Source organism: Ambystoma mexicanum, chromosome 1p (assembly GCF_040938575.1).
Source record: "Ambystoma mexicanum isolate Mex_15411 chromosome 1p, UKY_AmexF1_1, whole genome shotgun sequence".
Classification (NCBI taxonomy): domain Eukaryota; kingdom Metazoa; phylum Chordata; class Amphibia; order Caudata; family Ambystomatidae; genus Ambystoma; species Ambystoma mexicanum.
In genome coordinates this window covers 665,183,059-665,193,620 of record NC_090921.1, presented here as the reverse complement: position 1 = coordinate 665,193,620, position 10,562 = coordinate 665,183,059, and the positions used below count along the sequence as shown (strand labels likewise).

At 44.8% G+C, this 10,562-nt stretch overlaps 1 long non-coding RNA gene across 1 annotated transcript; it reads right to left on the bottom strand.

Moving 5' to 3' along the window:
- Nucleotides 1-937: 937 nt before the first annotated feature.
- LOC138578843 (uncharacterized) lies at nucleotides 938-9,149 on the bottom strand. Its single transcript, XR_011303999.1, has 3 exons — nucleotides 8,333-9,149; nucleotides 8,102-8,229; nucleotides 938-3,532 (listed from the first exon to the last, which is right to left on the bottom strand). It is a non-coding gene; the product is annotated as an uncharacterized lncRNA (long non-coding RNA).
- Between the last annotated feature and the right edge of the window lie 1,413 nt (nucleotides 9,150-10,562).

The following is a 10,562-nucleotide window of genomic DNA, read 5'->3' as shown; positions in this document are numbered from 1 at the left end:
ATTTTCTTGTTCAATGCAAACCATTCTTGCAGTAATCCATTGGAAAGATGAAATAGATCATTACTCCAAATTATATTTGGAGAAGGAAAAGAGGTGATTTCACATCATGCCAAGGGTACAGGGAGTGAACAGGACCACGTGTAGTTTGGGGAGGGCTGGAGATCCCATTTTGAGGCAGATCATTTTTGTCTTACTTCGAGAACCCGAAAGGATTCCCGCAGGAAGGGCACAAGACGCCCACAGTAAAAGAAAATGTATCGCGCAAACAAGGGTCAGGGCAGAATTACACAGAGGGCTGGTGTTGGGGGACAAACCAAGGAGAATAGAGGGCACATTGAGAACAGCAGTAAGGATGGCTAAGACATTTATAATTTCAAGCATTTTCCTATTATCTCCAGAATCAGCAAATGTTGAATTACTGCAGTAATGATAACCGGGTTATAGGAGGAGGTCTGATTGTGTCAGGAGGAACAACTGAGGAAATGAAAGGAATTGCAAAAGAGCGGGCATCAGCCTTGGGCAGTAACCCATGCTTAGTTAGGTGCAATGGTGCAGCATGCAGAGTGGCCATGGCCTGTGGCATCAAGTTAGTTTCTAGGCAGGGGGATATGGACCAGGGCCATATGCTGGGGCCACTGACCATGGCCAGTAGGCCACTGTTTATGTTAGTAGTTAGTACAATATGGACAGTGGCCATGGCCAACATCTGTGGCCAGTGGGACATTGAGAAGATATTGCATAACAAAACCCTTGAAATTCAGTGGAAAAAGTTTTGTTAAGACCGATTTAATACAAACTGATTAATCGCAATAAGACACTGGAAATTTGGCAGGACCGGGAAGGGAAGACAATCTTATTTTACTCAGGGACTGGAACTTGCAGGGATCTCTGCATCAGTTATATTAATTCCCTTAATTTATATTACTTGGATTGTAAATTGGTGGGATTTGAACTTTTAATTTGCACATTACTCACCCAGTTCATCAGCAAATCAATAAGACCCTGAAAAAAATACAATTTTCCTATAGCAATTTCCTAAACAATTGCTCTAGCTCAATGGTTTTCTATTTGAAAATATATGGTTCCAGAGACATCACATTGCACATTCAAAATATTAAGAGTTCTGCTTCAGCTCACCCCTGCCCATCAAATTACCAGATGAACAGCTTTGTCGATCCAGCCCGTGAAGGGCAAAGCCTTTGTTTGCCGTTTTATACTGTCTGCTCTGCCTGCCATTTTCAGTTGAGTTGACAAGCTGTAGCACTTCATACCTCGTGATCTGGAGCCACTTGCCATCAGTGGCTGCTTGGATTCCAGGGAGCAGTAGTGACACAAAAAACAGAAGCATTGGTTAACAATCAAAAGTGGCAGAGTTGCGTCCAGGCTGTGTGACGATTCCTCCGAGAGGCAGAGTTGTTGCTGGAGGGTTGTGGGGAGGCTATAGCCCCGGGTCTTTTGGTTGTAGCCCTGGCTAGAATCTCAGGAGCTACAACCAAAAGGCTAGCTAGCCCAAGGCCTGACAGTCCAGACATTGGCATGGCCCCAGATCTTTTCCAGACCTAGCAACACCCCTGCTGAGAGATACTTACTGCTTCTCCTCCTCCTGCTTATAGCATGCTCCCACCCTTTTTGTACCCTTTGTTCTTCCATCATCTTTCTCTGCAGTAACGCTGGGTGGTCGTCGAAGGGTATTAAATCTGCTCGAGGTATGAGCAATGCAGGACTGTGGAGCATGACGAAGGAGCACACTCCACCCCAGACTGGAGGCAGCTGGGCATTTGCCTTGTACCCGCAAGCCCGCAAGCCCACTAGTGGTCCATCACTGCCACTGTCCCCCTCTGCAGTCGGGATGCTCATCGTCTTCGTGCAGCCAGTGTTGACTCCCCCAAGACTGTTGACCCCAAAGCCGTAAAACATAAAGAAAAGCAAGTAAGAGACTTTATGTGAACTGGTTGATGTCTCTTATCTATCCAAGTCAAAGCATGTACGTGCTCATTCCACAATGCCCGATAAACTCTAATTTATTTTTGCTGCCACATCCTCCTCAAATCCTACTATACCTTATGCACGGCACTGTACCACCCCTCCACCCCGTTCCCAATTTCATTGGTGAAACATGGATCCCTGTATTCAAATCAGGGGTCTGGTGTAGTACCATGGAATTTCATGTCCTGTAGAATTTCTATCTGCAGTGCACTCTGCAGTGGGCCATAGACAACTGCTCTCCCCTTCTCGACCCCTCTTTTACATACTCTATTACATGCTTTGTAGCTTCTCTTCTGGACATGCTCTCCAGCTATATATGATTCGCTGCATACACCTCTTCCCCTTCATCTATCCAGTGAACAGATAACATCCGCCATTAAAAAGTCCATGAGTTCTACACAAAGACAGGGGGCCTCATTACGACCCAGGCGGTAAGTTACCGCCTGGGTCATACCCTTACCACCATGGCGTAAACTATGTTTACGCCATGGTGGTTGGCGGATTTACCGCCCCTTTTCCAAGGTGAGTGGGGCGGTAAATCCCCATTTCCCATTTTACCCTTTCCCATTCCCATTTTTGCCCCATAGGGCATAATGGGAATGGGGAAAGGCGATAATTACGGCACCGTAAATTACGGTGCCGTAATCAACGCCAAGGTCCCTTTGCGGCATGGCTTTTAACGGCTGCAAAAAGCAGCCGTTAAAAGCCATCCAGCAAAGGGAACCTTGGAATCAGGCGTTAAGGGTCGGCGCCGTTAACGGCGCCGTAAACCCCTTAACGCCTGGGTCCTAATGAGGGCCAGGGACATTATACATCCCTCCTCCCCTGCTGTTACCTTTTGTGGCAAGAAGTGTTTGGGTGTCCCTGTAACGTGTGAGATTAGAGAGCACAAATAAAAGGTGCCATTAGCCCTCTCTCCCACCACGCTTTTCATTTCCTCGTACCGCATGTTCCCGGATAACTTTTCCTAGCCTCCCCCAATTGTGTCATGAAACCTTTCTATGTTAAATATACTCCTTTTAGCTTGTGCATTTTTATCATTTTCTTTTAACAAGCTGTCTCACTCTTTTTGCAATAAAGGCCAAAGAAGAAAAAGAAAGAGAAAAAGGCAAAACAATCCTGCACCTATACAAAGCACATCATTTTTTATACTTTCTCCCATTCCCCCCGCTGTTGCCATGCAGAATTATATCCTCCACGGACCTCCTGTAAAGTCTGATTGCAGAGAAAAATGTTAACGATAGCTGGTGAATACTCCCCATCAGGTTGGGCCACTCTCCTCTTCTCTGGAGGGGGTGACGCTTTTGTGTCTGCGAACATCCGAAAGGTGGATCCATGCATGCGTGTCTGTTACTTTCACTGCAGTAGGTGTTGCGTATACTACATCGTGGGGCCCAGTAAACCTAGGCTCTCTCCATCTTCGGAGGAAATTACATATGAATATTTTTTGTCCTGGATGGAGGGGCTCTGCTTGTGGAAATGTGTCCTTGTTGCGCGCACTTGTGCCCATTCTTTCGTTGGCTGGCCGGCTTGATCGTGGATGCACCTGAGGAGATATGTATTTTACAGTGTTAGTGAGTTCAGTCAGATATGCGTTGAATTCCTCCCCCAAAACCTGTGCAGTTGTATTGGCATCCAAAATTGTATGTGCAGGAGAGGACCGTTCAGGCATTCTCTGCCAGTAACAATTTCATGCACACTTAAATGATGATCTGCGTCAGGTGAGTTATATAATGCAACAAGCCCTAAAGGGGGGCAATAAAGTCAATTGGTGCCCAAAGTTGTTGTTATTACAAGCACCCACACAGACTCAAGGAGTGAACCATGTGGTGTGGACCCTGGAGGATTCCTGGTCTTTTTATATGCACCAATATTTGCACTGTGGAAGTGCCCTGGTGTGTACTTTCTATGTACATCATCCATGGTAGAAAGTGCCGTGACATTATGAATGTGTTTCTTCATATGCCTCCTATCTTTCAGGACACTGCCAGTGTTATTTTTCTTCATGTTGGGGGTTATTGACGTTGTATGCATAAGAAATGTTGAACTGATGGAGACTATAAAATATGACCGAGTGAAAGTGTTTTAACAATGTCCAAGAAAATGTAATAATTTTCGTTGCATTGCTCTACATAGGACATGGCTGAGGGACAGAATACCACCTTGTAAAAACAACAAAACCAGAATAAATATCAACAAGTGCATGGAGTGCATTTACCAATTGACGGTAACTCATTAGACTACATGGACAACATGTACATGTTATTATTATTATTGGGATATTGATTGAGCGCATGACATAGCGTCAGGACGCAAGGGGGTGCTTTACAATCATGGTAGGAAGAACCTGGTGAAGGAAACAGATAAACAAGGAACAGTACAGGGGAGGGAGTGCAATCAATTTGGCAGCAAGGGATCTACAAGCAAACAGCTGAGGAAACAGTGTTGGGGGAGGGGGCAGGTCACCTAGTCTCAGGAAGGGTGTGGAGGGGAGGGCTTGTGGACCTTGGTGTTAGGGAGGAGCCAATCCCTGAAGAGGATGGTCTTGAGCTCCTTCCTGAACTGTACAAGCGGATGGGTGAGTCTGATGTTAACTGGGAGGATGCTCCAGAGTCTTGGGATGTAGACAGAGGAGGCCTGTCTACTGTTTTTTTCCTTCCTGCACTGGTGGATATGAAGTCTGCACATGTCCTTACTTCTGGTGTATTGTAGGCCTCCAGAGACGCTGAGTTTCATAATGAGGTAGCTTGGGGAAATTAGAGTGCCTTGTAGATAATGCAGCAGGATTTGAATATGATAGAGGCTTTCAGTGAGAGCCAGTGCAGTTCAATGAGGGTTGGGGTGATTTGGTTGAATTTTCAGTCCTTTAATGAGTCATGCTGCAGCATGCAGGACACAGCTAAGGGGGGCCAGGGTAGATGCCGGAAGGACTTCCAAAAGAGCATTGCCGCCATGCAGTTGCGAGAGGACCAAGGCTTGTACAGCAGATGTGAAGTGGTTTCCTGGGATGAGAGGCTTCATTTGTCACTGGAGAGAAAGTTGGTAATACGCTGTTTGTGTCTTCCTTGCTATGTGCTGTTTGAAGGAGAGGTGTCTATTGATGTCGAACCCAAGGGACTAGGCAATGGTTGTCAGTGAACCCATTGAGGTTTGAAGCACGGTGCCAGAGCCAGATGTCAGGGTGTTCAGTGTTGTTGGTCATCAATAGGAATTTCTTTCTTGGAGAGGTTGAGCTTTAGATACGCACAGGACATCCACGACTGGATCATTGTGGGGCAGGCCTTGAGCCTGTGGATGCCTTGAATGGAGGATATCTTGAAATAGAGCTCTGTGTCATCTGCATATTGTTGGATTTGGATGTTGTGTGGAGTAAGGAGGGATCTGAGTGGTTCCATGCAAAGATTGAAGATCACGGGGAGAGGATGGACCTTTTCTGGACTCCAGAGGTGATGGGTAGAGTTGGTAATCAGGAGGATTTCATTTGCAGAAACCGGTAGTAATAAGCAAGGTAGGAATTGAACTAGCCTAGGGCGATCACACTGATCCCCATGTGGTGGTGTTACCTGATGGTTCGTAGAGCTATATAAATGCAAATTATTATAATTTTTATTATTATTATTATTATTATTATTATTATTATTATTATTATTATTATTATTATTATTATTATTATTATTATTATTAATATTATTAAATACATGTGTCATGTTTAATTGTGTTATGTTGATTGCCTTTTACACAGTGCCAAATACCCAATGTAGTAGTTTCAGAGTACCTCAGCTTGTCTGTGGAGTGGCACACTTTTCCCCTGGCAGGGGTAGCCATGTCCCTTCTATCACACATCCTTGGTGTGAGCGGGTAATTCAATGTATGACTGATGAAAACGTGCTTATGCCATAGAATATATTTAGTAACTGTGTGTGTGTGTGGTTGTACAAATATGCTGTTATGTCACGAGATCTATTTCCTGCAGGCATGGTAAGTTTTCTTGTGTGCCTCTATACATATGGGTGTGTTGATGGCCTATGTGTTTCCTCCTTTTTCATTTATTGTGTGTGTGTTATTATGTGAAAAATGGTACTTTATTTTTCTTCGTGCATTTCCCTGTGCCATATGCTATGTGTATGGTCTCATAACACGCGCTCAGTGTACATGTATGCATATATACATAAATTGTCTGTACAAATGTGGATCTGTCAAGCTTGTCCCAACTGATTTGCAGCATTGTTCGGGACACAGGACATATATGTAGCCAAAATCCACAGAATGGTGGGAGCAGACCATTTCGAGTTGCGCATCCCGAACGCATGTTTGTCAAGGGTCTCTTGAAAACCCGATGCAAAGCTTTTAACAGGCTTTTTCCAAGATAGAAACGTTCACGAAATTTTACAACAGTTTGGCATGAATGTTTTGTTTGACTCCAATAAATACAGGAAACAATAACAAGGTGCACATATTGTAGAATGACAGAGCATTAATGCAAGCAATTATCAGCAGGGAGGTCAATCAGTCTCAAGGGACCAAAAGGCATTGCTCTATTTATAGACCAAAAAAATTACAATATATATCTGAGAAATTAAGTAAATGCAGATCCCTATTGTCCTGCTGGCTCTCACCACTTACAAACCTAAAGAACAACAGATATTAACATGCTCTGGTGGTTAGTACATTACAAATTATATTCCAACTCCATCCCCCTCCATATGACCTTATAGGGCAATTAGTAAAAAGTGAAAGCAGTACCTTGTGGCAACAACAGTAGATATACTAACATCCTTTCCCACGACACCAGATATTTTGGCACTCTAGACTGTTCCCAGACCTTGCAGTTTCCTCACCGCGAAGCATAACACATTGATACATGTTGTTTCCTCCATCACCTATCCTTCTACCTATGCCAAGAGCAGAAACTGTTAGTTTGCAGGATGTTTATCTCGTTTGGGAAAGAGAGATCCTCATCGAAAAACATGTAACAGAGGCCCTACTTTTGAGTAGTGATTTCTTGTAAAATTTGTGCTACCAAACCTCTCCGCTACGTACTCGGCAATCCTAAAACTTGACTAGAGGGCAGTAGATCCAAAGCCTGATTCAGTATTTTGGCAGTGCCTCAACCCAATGCCTAATTCACACCAAACACGTATTTTACAACTATTGTATTTCCATCTGACTAATGCTAAAGACATAAATCGTAATTATTCCATGTGCTCAACTTCCCGGGGAAAAGCTTTGTGAGAAGGATGACAGGAACCTCATCCCTGAAACAATAACTAATATGATTAATATTTGCACTGCTTCGCAATCCAGCCACATACTATACAAATTACAATGTTTTCTTGGGTGCAACAACATGTAACCCTCACATTTTGATATATCTCGACCTCCTACTAAGGATGGAAAGGTACATTCTAAAGAAGTGATTCAATATAGTGTTGAACCCAAAGAAACCATTTTTTATACCCCTAAATCCCCATATCCTCCACAATGCCAAAGGTATACTAAAAGAAATAGCGAACATGTGACTTTTCTTGTCCCATCTGCCTCTAAAAAGGTTAGACCCTTTCAATAACATCAAGGGAGGAAAAATCATCTTTAAAGCCTTTAAAGAAGTAAGAAAACAAAATGTCTCTGCAGTAGACTACATGTCCCAGAATCCCACCGGGACTGTGATGAAGAAGAGGGCTGAAGAGGCATGTAGTAATGAAGGTCAGGCAAGCAGGGCTAAAAGGTTATGGCATGGTCAGGCAATTAGTCCAAAGGGCCTGTGCCTGAAGAAAACTAACCCACCTGAGGGGCATAAAAGGCTGCAGCAGGAAGGAGCATTAGAAAGAAGCAGGAGCTGGAAGGTCAGCAGAAATAGCAGAAGAAGCAGATCATAAGGCTGGCAGGTCACTAGGAAGTGTGACCACAGAAGGGATGCCGGAGTAGATGAAGAGCAGATTTCCCCTGCAGGCACTGAGTTGGTCCTGTGCTTACAAACCCTGTTTGGCTGTGGCAGCATTGGAAGAGACTGGGAGAAACAGGCAGTCTTTCCAGGTGCGCCTAATTGCTGTGAATGCAGAGCTGAAGTCATGCATCCTCTTAAGGGCCATGTGCAGAAGCAATCTGTCACGCTCACCTGATTCTCGCAGAGGCGCCGGTCTTGACTGGGCGACTACCGTATCTTCAAAGGTGATGTGTAGCACCCGGTTGGCTCTTTGGGCTGGACCTCTGTGCACTGTATGCCTGACGTGTAGAGTAAGATGTCTGCAGATAGAAAATATGGGGTTAATGAACTGGGGTTATTGGGGTGTCCCTATCTCTTTCCTCTTCTCCTCTCCTGTAGACCCCCAAAGGTTAACGCTCTCACCTTAGGTAAGTGAATGCCGAGCTCTCCATCTGCCTCGGGGCAGGGTGCTGTAACCAGTTTCTTCACTGGATAGGTAGCGCAGGCCTCTTGACTTCAGAGGACTGCTGTCCGTCGTTTACTGCACGAACGGTAAGTTTCGAGTCATTCAAATGTCTTTAAAGTCTTTAGTAATGATGTCTCTTGTTTTGCAGGGTTCCGGCGATGGCGGATGACGGGCTGAAGTGAGTTGAAGATGGAGCCCGTGTGATGAATAGAAGCGCCTGGAAGCACGTAAGTAAGCGCTTGTTGCCTGCTTCACTATGCGCTCTAACTGTCTTTTTATTTTGCAGGTACGAGTTCGGAGCGGCTGCAGGGGGCCGGAATACCCACTGGATTAGATGTGGAAAGGAGTAATGGCACGTGAGTATTAAAGTTCCCCAATGTCTTTAAACGCACCTTGTTTTGTCTTTCAGATGCGGGATGCAGCGCCGAAGGCCTCCGGAGCGTGCGAAGAGTTGGTAAACTTTTGTCTTTCAGATGCCGGAATGCTAACCTGTTCTTTCTTGTCTTTATAGGTGTTGCTGAAGACTGGATTCAGGATGGTAAGCCTTTGCCTTTCAGATGCCGGAATGCTAACCTGTTCTTTCTTGTCTTTATAGGTGTTGCTGAAGATTGGATTCAGGATGGTAAGCCTTTGCCTTTCAGATGCCGGAATGCTAACCTGTTCTTTCTTGTCTTTATAGGTGTTGCTGAAGACTGGATTCAGGATGGTAAGCCTTTTTCCTTAGGCCCAGGACCGGATGCAGAAGACACGATGAGCGTTCTGCTGCAGAGGTTGCAGAATAACGCAAAGCAAGATTCATCCACCGGGTGTGGTTTAAATAGCCTCCTGTAGTGCTTAGGTGTCTCCTTCCACAGCCACGCCTAAGTAAGAAAAGAGTTCCTGGTAAGAAAAGAGTTCCTGCCTTCCAGAAGAGTTCCAGTGTTCTGAATCTAGGGAGTGGCTCCAGCCCCACCCAACAGGAAAAGTAGTTCCAAGTAGAAGAGGATCAGAGGCTCAACTGGCAGGCAAGTAAGCAGCATGGTCTGCTGAAGGTAAGTCCACCCAAGCATTATGAGCCCGGCGCTTCCAGCGCTGGGACTGGGCATATTTATGAGCCTGGTGCCACTGGCGCCAGGACTGGGTCCAAAAGGTCCCAATTGGGACTGGTTGGCACTCGGAACCTGGGTTATGGATCTTCTTCCAAGGGAGTTGGGAAAACCCTGACCTTTTGGAAGCAGAGATCATGACACAATCTGAGGGAAGCTGGAGAAGGGAAGACTCTCCATTAACAGGGCTAGATCGGAGACACCTGTGCTACAGAGGGGTATGGGTCCCAAGAAGGCCTGTTGCAGTAAGAGCAGAAGAAATTAAGTCGGGGAGTAGAAGCCGTGCCGCAGCCACTGTAATTATGGAGTCAGTGAAGGAAGCTCCATACTCCAAATCATTCGGAATACCTTGCTGGTAACTGCAGGCAGCTTCATTTATGCTTCTATGCAAGTGAGAACGAGTAAAAGTTGTTTGCAGAAGTGGGAAGTCATTTTAACAAGGGAATTGTATCGCACACTTATATCATCGAAGCTAAACTACCTGCTTGAAGAGAAAGCCTCTCTTTTTCCCCATTGTTAGCTGTAAACTGTTGTGAAACGGTTGCGTGTCTCTTATTAAAGAGGAGACCATTGCCAGTAACCCTTATGAAGTAGAAGCTGACTTTCCTGCAATGTTACAAGCTCATTTAACATCATAAGAGGTCACGCACATGCAACTGTGTTTCCCAAGTTCTTTTGAAGCATAACGCTGACCGAAAAGAGGCAATGCACATCTTTAAAGCAGAAGTTCATTATTAAAACGAAATGTTGCGTACCTAATTTAGTTTCAACAGAGAAACAAACTCCTTGTAACATATTGAACACTTACGTAGCAGTTTCAGAAGTTGTTGAAGTCAAACGAAGAACAAGTATTACCCAAGCCAGTAGATCAAACTCTTTGAAAGTGAAACCAGCTCAATTAAGAACTGAACACCAATGTTTTAAAGTTGCTGAAGCTATTAAAAACCCAGAGTCCTCTGTTACAAGGGTGACAAGTTTATCCAGGGCTGAATGAGTGGCAAAATATCTTTGGGGTAACTGCTGGAGACAAGAATGTGTATATGAATCTGGGGAAGGGAGCTCGGTACTTGTTAAAAAGAACTAATTCTAATCTGTACAGCTG